This window comes from Talpa occidentalis, unplaced genomic scaffold (assembly GCF_014898055.3).
Source record: "Talpa occidentalis isolate TD23 unplaced genomic scaffold, MPIMG_talOcc4v2.1 talOcc4.12, whole genome shotgun sequence".
In the NCBI taxonomy this organism is placed as follows: Eukaryota; Metazoa; Chordata; class Mammalia; order Eulipotyphla; family Talpidae; genus Talpa; species Talpa occidentalis.
In genome coordinates, this window is record NW_023601212.1 from 29,506,366 (window position 1) to 29,520,629 (window position 14,264).

Below are 14,264 nucleotides of genomic sequence, written 5' to 3' on the forward strand. Positions count from 1 at the left end.
AAAAGTGTTCCATGGAGCTTTCTAGAACATGATGCAATCATGTCTTCCCTAACCACTTCTCCTCATTTCCGAATTTTAGCAGAGCTCTACCTAATCACCAGCAGCCTGAATCTTGCAAATGAAAATAGATGTCTTGGGGACCCTCTCCTTGTCACTTTAGACATGTTTGCTGGACTGGAATTCTCTCAGCCCAGCATGTACATCAGGCATCATTGCTAGTTCCCTGTTCTGCAGACCTGGCACCCCTGCCACAGAGCCCATGCACCCTAACCCTCCTCCCACCCCAGAAGAAGCTGCAGTAAGCCCCTCTAACTCTGGGTATGTGGCAGATTTTGCAATCTCTATCCTGCCTCTTATCCCCAGAGTGACCTTGGACAAATCACTTTCTCCTCCCTGAGACTCAGTTTCCACATCTGGAAAGCTGAGATAATAAATACCAGCCACCTGGGGGGGAATCTGAAAGGCTTAATTAATTAATGTTTGGCAAAGCTTCTAAGACCTTTGCTTGAAAGAATCTGTGTGAGTACAAATTATTATTATTATATCACCGGAGCCTATATTCCAGTTTTGATGCTGAGTCTAATGATTATTTCTTTTCTAAGGAAAAAAAATATTCATTTTAACTTAAGTAATTTACCAGGTAGTGTGTGTGTATGTGTGTTTGTGGGGTGCTACCATTAATCAGAGACAAAGCTGTCTAAGTGGGGGTGGTGACAGACCCTTTCAAGGGAAGATGGCGAACAAATCTTTATGTTGAGCCATCTCGCCTGGATGCCTTCTCTCCAAGCCCCTTCTCCTGTCCCCTTTCTTGACTCTCTCTCTCTCCACAGGGTGCTAGGCATCAGCCCAGGCTGGCCTGCTGAATGTGCTTTTGATTTCCCTGTGCTGGGGGCATCCTCATGCCCATACTGAATTGCACCCGTGCCCTTTCACAGCCAGCCCTCCAGCAACCCACACCGCCTCTGGTTCAGCAGAGAAGCCAAATGTCAAGTATTTTTAAGAAACACGACTTCATACAATACCCTTGGATTGATTTCAAATAACTGGGCACCCTCTCTATTAAGAGCACCAAACTCATTTACTGTGTCAAATGAAACACCTCCCTGAAGACACTGGCCTGTGTTTTCTATTGGGGTAAAAATAGTGCAGGCCTTGGCAATCGCCTTCTCCCTGCCCTGCCCTCCTCCTGTTCAGGAGACTTTATGGGTGCCTGCTCCCCAAGCTGAGCTTCTCATTGACCCCTCCAGCAAACTGCCAGGACATGTCACTCTTTCTTAAAACCACCCACACGGGCTTAAGTCCTGCATTACTGAGGGACGTGATCCTCTCCCGAGAGCCTCTCCCCAGCCTTGTAGTCTTCAAAGAAAATCAAATTAGTCTGTTTCTTCAGGAGCAAGGTAAAGGCATATTTGCTTCAAAACCAGGAGCTGCCGTTTCATGCTGGACTTTTTCTTTCAGCAGGTCATGCCCCCTGTTTCTGCATGAGCTTTAGGAATTCCAGGGTGAGTGTTGACTCCATCTATAGTGGGAGAAACTGCTGAGCAAAAATAGAGCTTTTCACTGGTTCTTTATTTCATTGTGGTGCAGCTAGACTGTCTGCCAACACCCATTTTCATCTCCCTGCCCTTCTTCAGCCGGTCCTCTTTCCAAGAATGTTCTCACCACATACACTCACACACATTCACACATCACACTCACATAAACAAGTGTACACACATAGCACCATGCTCACACACATGTACATACAGTGCACCATGGTCACAGATGCACACAGACTTATGGCCATATTATTCACACACACACACACTCACAGAGTCACAAACACACTTAGAACATGTCCACACTTAGAAACGTCACATTAAACTCACACAAATGTACATATGCTACCATAGTACATCATGCTCACAAATATACACACATTCAAGCACACAATTATGTATGCACAACAAGGACTTTGCACACAATGGACCATGTTACATCACAGCCAAACACACACACACACAATTTTCTGCCATAGCCCATGCCCTTGACTTTTCTTAGACGCACAGCACATCTGCCTTACCCAGACCCCAGCAGTGTGTACATTGCTGGATCCCTAGTTCCTGCAATGTGTGTATTCTCTGGAAGACACACACCCACTCTGGTCTCCTCTATCTCTGTATCCATGACATGGCGAGCTGGGCGGAGTGGATGGTCATCCTGAGCACTGGTTAGACATTTAATCGCTTCACATTGATTTTGGGGTGATCCCAGTGCTGTCTTCTCTGGACACCACACAACTGGGACCCTCTGTGCTGCTTTGTCATCTCCAGTTGTTTCTCACCTCAAAATCTTTTTCCAGACTGTAGGAAACATGGGCTGTTTCCTATACATGTCACACGTCATCCCTCTGTGCCTTTCTTCATGCGTTAACTCCATTTTCTCTCTGGAAAATGTCAACCAATGTTCTTGGGCCAGGTTGGCCTTCCCCTTGGCAAAATTCAGGGCCTACTGTTTGCTTCCTCTTTCCTTCCAGGTGGCAGAGGAGGCCATTTCTTCCTGTGTGCCACCGCCGCGCTGTTGGTAGCAGGTCTTAGCATGCCCCGTGCAGGTTTGTTTCCATGCTTCTTCCTCTCCAGCCCAGGGTCATCCTGAGAGCAGGGCTGGGCCCTTCAGTGGTATTCAGTAAACATTTAATAATGAATACATAAACACATAAGTGCCTCTCTGTTCCACATTTTTAAAAGGATTTATTTATTTATGCATACAAGAACGGGGGTACAGGCCAGAGGTGTGGGGGCGGGTGAGAGGATTCACCAGAGAGAGAGTGGGGAGCAGCACAGGCGGATCTGCTGAAATACGCTGCTGAGGGGAGCAGCACATGAGACAGGAGTGGTCTCTGCACCATATGGTTCACTTCCCTGGCCGGGGGTCGAACTCGTGCTGCAGTGGCTGTGGATAGCTTCATAGTGCCAACCAGGAAGACCTGTTCCACATATTAGAACAAAAATTAAAAATCTGTTTGATTTATTCTGCATATGTGCTAGAAAACATCTGAGGAACCTGGAGAAGGTCCTGAGTCCTCTGGTGAGGCTGCACATCACACCTGATAATTATGCCCCATGCTCCCTGCCAAAATCATCTGGAGTCTCTCTGTCCCAGGAACAACCATGCTGGGACATGGTCTATTTTGGTGGCTTCTCTATCAGTCAGTATTCACCAGGGAGACTCTTTTATTTTTTTTTTTAAAGATTTATTTATTTATGCATACAAGAACTGGGGTACAGGCCAGAGGTGTGGGGGTGAGTGAGAGGATTGACCAGAGACAGAGCAGGGAACAGAACAGGCAGACTGACTGAAATACATTGCTGAGGGGAGCAGTGTGTGAGACAAAAGAGGTCTGCTGTGCAATGTGGGTATCTCCCTGGCCGGGGATCAAACTCATGCTGCAATGGCTGCGGATAGCTTCATAGGTTGTATCTTAACCTCTTGTGCCACCAGGGAGGTCTCTCCAGGGAGACTCTTGATCCTCATGCCAACCAGTCCACGTGCTCAGGAAGTCCTACCTTTGTTCTACCTGCAGCCCTAAACCCAGCCACTGCGTCTTGGAGGAGGATGAGTAATTGGTGTGTACACACCAGGACTGAAGTTGTTAGGAATGAAAATGTGATGTCGATATAAGATGATATTATTAGAAACCTGTTAAATGGGCTCCTGGTGTGTGCTTTTAATGTCTTTCCCATCAAGAAAACCGCTCCACACCATGTCTCATTTTGTGCAGTCAATATGATCCTGATAAGACCTATCACGGCACTTATGGTGCTGGAAGAAATTAAACATGTAGGGGACTCCTCCAGCGCCACGCTGATGGAGCGCATATGATGAGGCTCAATTGACAGATGCATTTGTCTGTTCTTGCAGCCTAGTGAGTCTTCTTTGCAGAAGGTATTAGAAATTCCTTAATAGCAAGGAGATAAAAACAAATCAACTCCATTATTCTACCTTTTTGCTGCTTTGATTGGTGGGGGGGAGTCTTGATGCATCTATGTGTGTGTGTGTTTGTGTGTGTGTGTGTGTGTGTGTGTGTGTGTGTGTGTGTGAGATGCACAGGGATGCAGCAAGAGTGCCAAATAGCTGGTCAACTCATCATACACGCGGTGTGAGCCTCATGCTTTCCGAGGCTGACCCTCTTTCCCTGGCCATTCTGTTAATTGAGCCAGCCGTGCCAACTCCTGAAATGCAAGGACAATCTTGTCAGCGGGGGAAGGCACCTTGTCTCTCTTAGCCAAATGCAGCACAACTTTAAACCGATTAATAAAACTCTTAAAAGGATAATATTGTTGAGCAAAGTGCTAAGGTTTCCTGCTCTCGCTCGGGTTGTATTTTTATTAAGCTGTAAGCCGTGTTTTTTTTTTAAAAAAAAAAGAAAGGGAGGGAGAAAAGGAAGCAAGAAAGAGAGACTTTTATAGCCTGCAGCCTCTTGTTTGCAGATTATTTTCCAAAGATGCTCAGTAGAATATCAATTGCCTGTGATTAGAAGTCCCGCCAGGTACTACCTTGAATGGAAGAGGCTTTAGAAGTGAGAGCAGTTCCTCAGAGAAGCTGCATATTTTAGATTTAGAAAAATGGCTTAGTTGAAATGTTACCTTCACATTAGGCAGAGGTAGGCAGGGGGCTCAGGAGGATAGGGCTGAGCTGGGGAGACAGGCAAGGTTTGAAAGAAAGGCTTCGTATTCTCTCTTTGTCTGTTCTGAGCAGGCTGCATCCTCATTACCAGTGGTGTGAGGGCTGGGAAGGACAGGCTGGGGTGGGGACAGTTATGGTGCTGGAAGCAATTAAACATGTAGGGGACTTCTGCAGCACCTGGGATCTGGGCTGAGACCCTTGCAGGAGCTTTGGATCCTATAATCTCAGAAAACTCCTGTTGCAAGTGCTGCTGCTCATGAGTAATAAAATCTTCTCATGAGTAATGAAATTTGCCCTGAACATTTTTGAAGTGTTCTTTTTGTTTTTAGAAATGGTGATAATTCTAAAGGGAAATGTGATCCTACATCATCTCTACTATGTCAGTGCTGAAGTAGCGCATGTTTCCATTCCAAATAATTTCACGAAGATGCTCCCTAGAGTGGTCAGATTTGTCCATCATGATAAGAAGATTGACACCTGCCATGGCTGGGGGATGGGGATGTGGACCATGCCATGAGACCAGGCACCAAATTCTTACAAATTCTTTGTGACGACAGAGGTGCAATCTCCATGCACAGTCTGTGCTTAATAATCGCTGGTGGGATGACTGCACTAATAAGCAATGATCACGTCTGTTCTCGACTTTCCTCCCACAAGCAATCAGACTGTGTGTGGTCCTCTGTGTCTGACTCTGCTCATTCGTCCAGCCATAGCCTGTGTCCAGTACTTCATCCCTTTGACTGAAATTTCTTTTTTTTTTTTTTTTTATAGAGGTATGTTTTTATTTATTTATTTATTATATTTGTTTGTTTTGTTTATACATGCACTGGGTACAGTCAGAAGCGCGGGAGGGTGAGAGAATTCACCAGAGCCAGAGCGGGGAGCAGAGCAGGCAGAAGGACCGAAGTACACTGCTGAGGGGAGCAGCGGGTGGCAGGAGAGGTCTGCGCACCATGTGGGATCCTCCTCCGGTGGCCGGGGAGCAGCCGGGGATCGAACCGGCGCCACAGAGGCCGCGGGCAGCTTCGCAACCCAGCGCTCAACCGCTGCGCCACCGGGGAGGCCCTTGACTGAAATTTCTTCTTCCTACTTATAGACCCCAGTTTTTCTCTCTTTCACTTTTCTAGGTCCAAGACACCTGGACCTTCTTGGCTGGAGCTCTGGGCTCACACTTTCAGGTTTCACCTGAGCCCCTCGCTGGTTGTGGTCCCCATTCAGGGAAGCTGCCAAGCTCCAGGTCCTCAGCATTCCATCTAGTCTCCCCTTGCTAGCTCTGACATTCTCCTGAGAGATCATTTAGTCTGTCTGTCCCACCCTTCCTTCCTGCCAATCTGTGCTCTCAGGACTTCTAACCCCATGCTCTTCTAACTCCAATATGTAAAGACTCACCCATAGCTTATGCAAAATGCAGATTCTTTTTTTTTTAAGATTTATTTATTTATACAAGCACTGGGTACAGTCAGAAGCGCGGGAGGGTGAGAGAATTCACCAGAGCCAGAGCACGTGACAGAACAGGCAGACTGACGGAATACACTGCTGAGGGGAGCAGCGGGTGCAGCAGGAGAGGTCTGTGCACCATGTGGGACCCTCACCGGCAGCTGGGGATCGAACTGGCGCTGCAGAGGCTGCAGGCAGCTTTGCAGCCCAGCGCTCAACCACTGCACGACCAGGGGAGGCCCATGCAAAATGCAGATTCTTCAGCCTAACCTCAGAGGCTTTCATTCCATTCATTTGAACCAGTGTTTTTCGTAAGAGTTCCAGGAAATTCTCAAGTTGGTGGTCCTGTGACCTGACTAAAATTTCTACTTCCTTCTATTGATAGTAACTCATCCCCCAGTCTTCAGAAGAGGACAGGCATGTCCATTTTCCATCTGGCTCACCATTGCCTTCCCTCCTGCCCCCACTGTCAAAAACCTCAAGATTTTGATCCCTTGTGAACTCCATTCTTGAAGCATTTATTTCATGTGCTAGATGTTAGGCTGACAGAGATAAATTATCTATGACCCCTGATCTCAGGGTATTCACCCTCCTGGAGTTGATTCAGGTGTGTAACTAACCATTCTGGGATCCCTGCACCATTTTTCCTGTGCCTGTTAAATGTCACACATTCTTTGACTACCAAGGTGACAGCAGTGAACTAGACAGGCAGGGTGATTAGATAGAAACATACAAGCACAGAAATAAATAAGATACCCTCAGAATGTTGGGTGGCAGTCAAGAAAACCAAGAAAGTGTAAGGGATGGGGAGGGACTGGGAAAATACAACCTTCTTTAGACAGGAATTTGGGAAGAGTTCTTTAGGAAAGTGATGTGGAAGCAAAGCCTGAAAGAAACAGGAGTCAGCTCCTTGGAGATCTGCAGGCAGAACATCTATGAACAGAGGAAGGCCAGTGCTGACCCAGATCAATGGGCAAGAGTTAAGATAAGGCCCCTGTGTGCCCTGGACACAGAGAAAGACCCAAAGGGGATCTGGTCCTCATTTTTGAGCTGGTGTACCTCTTTTGATTCAAGATGTGTTCATTTACTTTTGATACAAATGGATGTCTTCTCCCTACTCAAGCTGGACCCTCAGCCTCGCCTCACGCTGACGGTGAAAAGAACACGCACCTGAAAAAGCTGGGCGAGCAGCTGACCAATGGATGGAGAGACTGGGATGCTGACTAGAGTGTGTTCAGATCCTTCTGGATAAAAAGTGGACACTGGGCGGGCACTCCACATGAAGAGCAGTGTGAGTTGGATGTGCTCACGAATTCTGAAATCTAAAATCCAGAAGCACTATATGAACCTTGAAAGAAATAAATGTAGAACAAATTTAAAGAAATGACTTACTAAGTCATGGATTGGTAGTGTTCTTTACCCACAGGAAGTAGTGCATGTTAAAATAATAATTTAAAAGTAATAACTATTCATTCAATAAATAGGATTGTGTATTACATGCCAGGCATGGTGGACTCAAAAATGAACAAGAGTAGCCCAATATTTATTCTTCTAGAAGAGTACAGAGAAAACAGTCACTGAGGAAGTGATGAAGGCCAGAGAGCAGTGCAGGACATGGGTAAAAGCAGTGACTTTCAAAGCAGACTGTGCTAAATCCCAATTCTGCTGTGTGATCTTGAGCAAGTTACTTAGCTGATCTCTGCCTTAAATGATTGATGTTTTAAATGAGTAGTGCCTCATTGGGTTGTTGTAAGAGGTAAAGTGCTTTAAACAATGGTTGGCATATATTAGGTGCTTTATAAGTATTAACTCTTAGATAACTAATTAACCGCATTTCTAATCTTTGCTAGTAGGAGGACGTGGAAGAGCTTCTCTGAATAGTGACATTGAATGGCTCTAAGCATTGTACCTGAAAAATGACATATGGTCACATGAATCCGAAACAGTCCTGCATTGTAGGCATTGTGCCTGTTTTCCTTCACCCAGGACAAAAATGAGGTTTTGCAGGAAGTGTGAGCATCTTGCTTAAAGTCTTTTACCTAGAAACAGAATGGCTTAACTCCAGAGCCCATGCATATGTGGGTGAAGATGTGATTCTTGAAGGAAAGCAATGTAATTTGTGACTGAGGGAGGCTGAGGTGTTGGAGAAGCTCTGTCCACCCACACCGTGTCTCTTGGCACTGAGGCCTGGAGAACGCTGGCCAGGAGAAGCTGCACTACATTCTAGGGGACAATTGTGCTCTTCTGCTTATGGTGTTTGTTAGAGGGCAGTGAACACAGACAAAGGGAGGACCCAGCTCCCTCTGTCTGCTGCAGATCCTACCACATGGGAGGCTGAGTCTGAATCCTGTCCCATCTAATGAAAGCCTCATCAGAGGGGCCTTTCACAAATGTGTCTGGTGCAGAGATATTCTTCTTTGTGCCAAGGGTTCTAGGGGGGGAGAGCGTTTATGTGAAGAGTGAAGTTTATCTTCCTGTGTAAAGTGTTTCACAAACCAGCTTTCTGTCTTGGGAGTGCACAGCAGGTGGGGCAAATAATCTTTAAGAAGCCTGAGATCCTAGTTGGGCTCATTGAAAAGAAATTTAACCTATACCAATTGATTTCCCAAAGATACATCTATAGGCAGAAGGGCCCACACATGGCCGCCCCCAGCCTGATCAAGGCAGCAGGTAACCAGGCGATGTGTAGATAGAGGGCACAGGGACAGAGGCAGGGCAGCCTCTCTCGCAGAAAGAACACTCTGGATTTGGGATTTCCTTGGAGGCCGATAAGCAAGAGATGCCCTAAATGACTGGCAGCCTGGCTCACAGAGGGTATGTCCCAACTGCCTCTTCCTAGAACCAAGGGCCCTTGTGACACAGTAATTGAACACATTGCCCCCACAGAAAGCTCCCACAGTGTCCTTCTCCAGAGGGACAAAGTCATACCTGAGCGTCACTGCTCGCACCTCCACGGCTTCCTTCCAGTCTGGGCGATCCCATTCCCCTGTCCCCTGCTCCCTTTCCTTTGTCTTCCTTTACCTGCCTGTGCTTTTTGATCTTCAGTGTGACAAATTTCAGCTGCCACTAATGTTCATGTAGAGCATGTTTCTCTTTCCCTTTGGATGACTGTGCGCTCAATGAAAGCCTTCTCAGAGACGGCTCCCTGAATAGAAATGCACACGAGACAAACAAAGCCAGCAGCTCCGACATCCCCACCAAGGCTCAGGGAGTTAAAAAAGCCCACATCGCCCTAGAAATGAGGCTATTAAGGTGTGACACCATTCTCGCTTTCAGGCAGAGGCTTTTTAAACTGCTGTAGAGCCCAATCAAGAGGAGATGAAAACTTCAGTGTTTCAAGATATCCAACTCTTCTGCTGATGAAGGAGAACATGCTGGGATGCACGTGGAATAAGAAGCAGATCCCTGGCACACGCAGCCCCCTGGCCCGGAGCGCAGCCTGCCTGTCACCTTCTGGCTCCACTTCTCGTTCCCCCAGTCTCCAGCCAACATGAGGGGGTGGGGGAGGGGCTCAGGATGCAGTATGGGGCTGAATGGGGGCACCATCACACTTTGGCAGCCCCCCTTTCTCCCAGGGTCACAGGGAATCTCCAACAAGAACTAGTTGGGATTCAGAACTGCTAGTAAATTCTAACCTTCTGGCTGGAGCCCAGGTGCTTTGTTATCATTCTGGAAATAAAATCCGACCTACGAGAGTGACTTTGAAATCAGGAAAGCTGGGGTTTCCATCCTGTCTGCTCATTTATCACTGGACCCCCAAGCCTCAGTTTGCTCATTTGCAAAATTCCTTCCTTTCTAAATAGTAGAATGGAACAGATGAAGTGTTTTATATCAATTGCCTCACAGTAGAAAGCCCATGTAAATTAGCCTGTGTGGTGTTTTCAAATGGCAAGAAAACGAAGGCAGGGACTCCCAACCAGCAGGCCAGGATTCAACTCAATTGCAAGTAACTTCAGTTTCTTCCAATTGTTGGGTGGAAACATAATTTCTGCTCTTTCTCAAAGGCTTACCTGATAGATTGATGTCTCTCCCAGGCATGTCTAGCTCCTCCGAGGCCCCTATTTCCAAAATAGTTCCTGCTCCTAAGATTGCCAGGGAGAATAAGAAAAAATAAATAGGGTGATTTTAACCAAAAGAAGTACCCTCAGCCTTGCTAGCATTTTCCTGCTCCCATGTTTCTCCTGAATCAAGATAATTCCCAGTAGTATTTTTTTTTTTTTAATCAGAATCATTGGGGACTTTTTCTTAGGGATGCAGACCCTAAAGACGGCCAGTAACCCATTTCTGGGGTTCTGGGAAGGAGGATAAGTAGCCCCCTTCTATGGATTTCTTTTAAAGTGTTAGAACTATTTATTACCCAGAAGCATTTGAGTCATCAGGTTTCTTTTTTGAGTCACTGGACATGGACAGGAAACCACAGGAGATTCTTACTAGCTTATGTGATGAAGGTTGATGCGTTCTCCCCCTTCTTAAATCCAAATTCCTCTATTTCTCTATTCCTCTATTTCTCTATAGCACTGAATTCAGATTTGGAGTACAGGAAGCTAGGTGTCCAGTGTGTAGGTCTGGCAAAGGGTCTATAAAGTGCTTAGGAAAGTCTTGCTCAACCTTCTGAAATACAAATAATTCGGAAAAGCAGCTTTATTCTTTACAGTTGCAGTGAGTCACTGGGTTGTGACTGCAGCTTGGGAGGTAACATTGCATTCCACACTCTGTTTAGTGAAGTGTAAGCTCAGGCAACCCCAAGTATCCATACACCTTATTTTTTTTTCAATCTTTTTTTAATTAATTAATTTATTTATACAAGCACTGGGTACAGTCAGAAGCAAGGGAGGGTGAGAGAATTCACCAGAGACAGAGTGGAGAGCAGAATAGGCAGACTGACGAAGTATACTGCTGAGGGGAACAGCGGGTGGCAGGAGAGGTCTGCGCGCTATGTGGGACCCTCACCCGGTGCCCAGGGATTGAACCGGCGCTGCAGAAGCTGTGAGCAGCTTCGCAACCCAGCGCTCAAACGCTGCGCCACTGAGGAGGCCCCATACACCTTATTGTTAAAGCCTTCTCATGTCCATCACTCCCTTTAATTCTTCCAACATCCTAGGAAAAAAGAATCATTCTTCTTCTCTCTGTTTTGCATCAGCTGAGCCCTTGATCACAGTTATGTACTTTATTCAAGGTTATGCAGAGTGAATGAGCAAACTTCTGAATCCACAATATGGTATCCCTACACTGAGGGACTTAAGAAACGTAAACTAGAGTGTGTGCATATGTGTGTGTGCACAGGTGTGAGTGTGTGAGCCTGTGTGTGAGCATTGTGTTTGTGAGTGTTTTTGTGTGTGTATGTGAGTATATTCACTGCATACACATGTGTGTGCAGGTGTCACGTGTATACATGTATATGGCTGTGTGTAGGTTGGTGTGCGCACACCCATGTGCTAGGATCCTGTCCTGTGATGTGAAGTCAATGCCAGTTTGAGTTCTGTGGGTGAAGGAGAAATGAGAAGTAAAAGGAGAATATCAGTAAAAGAAGAGGAGCGATCCAGACTTTGTAAAGAAAGCAATACCAACTCCCTCAGGAAGTCCTTTGTCTCCCCCTTAATTTGCATTAGGAGCAGGCTCTTGGTCACTCAGCTCTGGGCTGATAGCAGAGGAGCCAGAATCTCCTCTCCCTAATTCCTAACCCTTTGAAAGAGCCTGTGAGCTGAGCTGAGGATACTGTTGGCTCTGGGAACAGCAGACCCCTCCTGGTCATCTAGTCCTCTCCAAAGAGCCCCCAGCCCACCTGGTGGCCTGAGTTCTCTCAGGCTTGGGCGTGAACTCAAACAGCATCTGTGTTATCTGTGCTTTGTGCAAGAATATCCTGTCCAGCAGGGTTTCCCAGAAACTGGTCCCACTGGATGGTTCTTGAAATAAAAGGGGAAGAGGAACTCTGTGTTTCACCAGTTTATGGGCCGGTGGACCACCTAGTTCCCTCTGAACATGGCGTATTTAAAACTGGCACATGACGGCACTGAGCAGGTCTGCAACAAGATGGCATTTAGTTATGGAAAAACTAACAGGCTTTATAAAGACAGAAAGCCCACTACTTCCTAAAGTGGCCTTATAGCCTATGTGCTTGGGTGGACTTTCTTTTCTGGTACAGATATTTCTGGATCACAAGAACTATGTGCCATATAATTTATATCATAATACACAACTTACAGAGATGCTTGGTGCTGCTCTTTTCAATAGGGCATATAAGAAAATTGAGATAGGGCCTCCCCGGTGGCGCAGCGGTTGAGCGCATGGTTGTGAAGCTCCCCGCAGCCTCTGCTGCGCCGATTCGATCCCCGGCTGCTCCCCGACCACCAGAGGAGGGTCCCACATGGTGCGCAGACCTCTCTGCCGCCCGCTGCTCCCCTCAGCAGTGTACTTCAGTCTGCCTGCTCTGCTCCCTGCTCTGGCTCTGGTGAATCCTCTCACCCTCCCGCGCTTCTGACTGTACCCAGTGCTTGTATAAATAAAATAACAAATAAATAAATAAATAAATCTTAAAAAAATGGATTAAAAAAAGAGAGAAAATTGAGATAATACAAAGTAGTACCCGGTAACAGAATAATCTAGTTAATGAAATAACCTTGGTTCATTTTCAGATCACTATAACTTTTAGAGTTTAGACAAGGGGAGTGAAACCTACCTCTCTGTAACTCCTAGACTGCTCCTCCCATTTTTACCCCACTTGCTATGGTGGTTTAGCTGAGTGTCTTCAAGACAATAGTTTAATAGTGTTACAAAGCAAGACTTGGGTGAGGGGAGGGGATAGCAATAACAACAGCGAAGGCTCAAACTTCCCAATTCCAAGAGTCCAAAGTGCGGCAATGCTGTGCACTCCGTGACTTGGATCACATTTCTCTCTTGCTAACTAATATCCTCTCTCCAGTACCTTTCTGCTCTTGCTCTCCCTCGGCTCACTGGGTACTCTGTGGATTCCAGCCGAATTATCTCAAGTGGCAAATACACTCTGAGAGGAGAAGTGCAATGCATCTTACATTACCAGGGTTAAAATTTCATTTTGTTCCTTGTCTGATGCCATTCAGGACTGTTAGTTTCCTTCGTGCTCAATAAGCAATAAAAATATTTTTGTCGGCAGAGAGCCAACCTCCGACATGGTATCTAGAAGATGGGCTGGAAGCAGGGACTCATTGTGATTTGTGCTCCCTCCCTTCCACTTTGCTCCTGCCAATTAGAGGAGGGAGAGGGCCAGTCCCCAGCCCATAAATAACAGGGACACCACTGAAATCCCCCTGCTTCAGAGCCTGATTCTCTTCACTTTGGCCACACACTCTATAGGCTTGCATCCGTTTAAACTATTCTTCAGCACAGTTGGAAAAAGACCAGAGGAAACAGCAGGATGTACGTATTTGAGGGGTCTTCTTTCAAAAGAACCTGGATTAGTCCATAGCTCTGTGTGATGAAGGGAAAGCCTGCTTTTGCCTCTCCCGTATCTCCTGCCCGCTGCTGACTACTCGGGGCTGTAACCCAGACCTGCCTCCACCCATCCTCTGAGCTTTTGGCCTGTTCTTCACCCCTAAGATTATCAAAGCTTACCTGCCTTTCTGCTCCTGTCTGTCAGTGCTCTGCTCTCAATGAGATGCACTGGAGAGGTTCTCTTCTAATTCTCACCAAACTTTTAATGACTGATGTACACTGCTTCCCTTTCACCATATGACAATGCCTCCCCTAAAAGATCATTCCTAACTGTAGATGCATGCAGGAGAATTTATGGATGCAGATATGGCTCTAAGACCCTCCAACAATGGCCTTTGAGCACCTGCCTGTGTCCAGCTCAATGAGTCCTGATATAAATAATGTGTGACTGTTAACAGCGCAGTCTCTGGAGTCAGGTAGTGTGAATTTGAGTCTTAGCTCTGTGACCCTGGGGAAGCTTTTCATCTGTCTCTACAAAATTAGGCATAATAATTTCACCAGAAGTATGACTAGTGTGAAATAAAAAAAAATAATATTGGCAAATGCTTAACACAGTGTCTAGTTCCTTGTAGACAATCAAAAATGTTCGCTCTCAATATACAGATTCTAACAGAAGACCATGTGGATTAAAGGCACATTTCAAGGACTATGGCATCAATCAATCCTGTATTTGAGTTTTGACTCTTCTGATAACT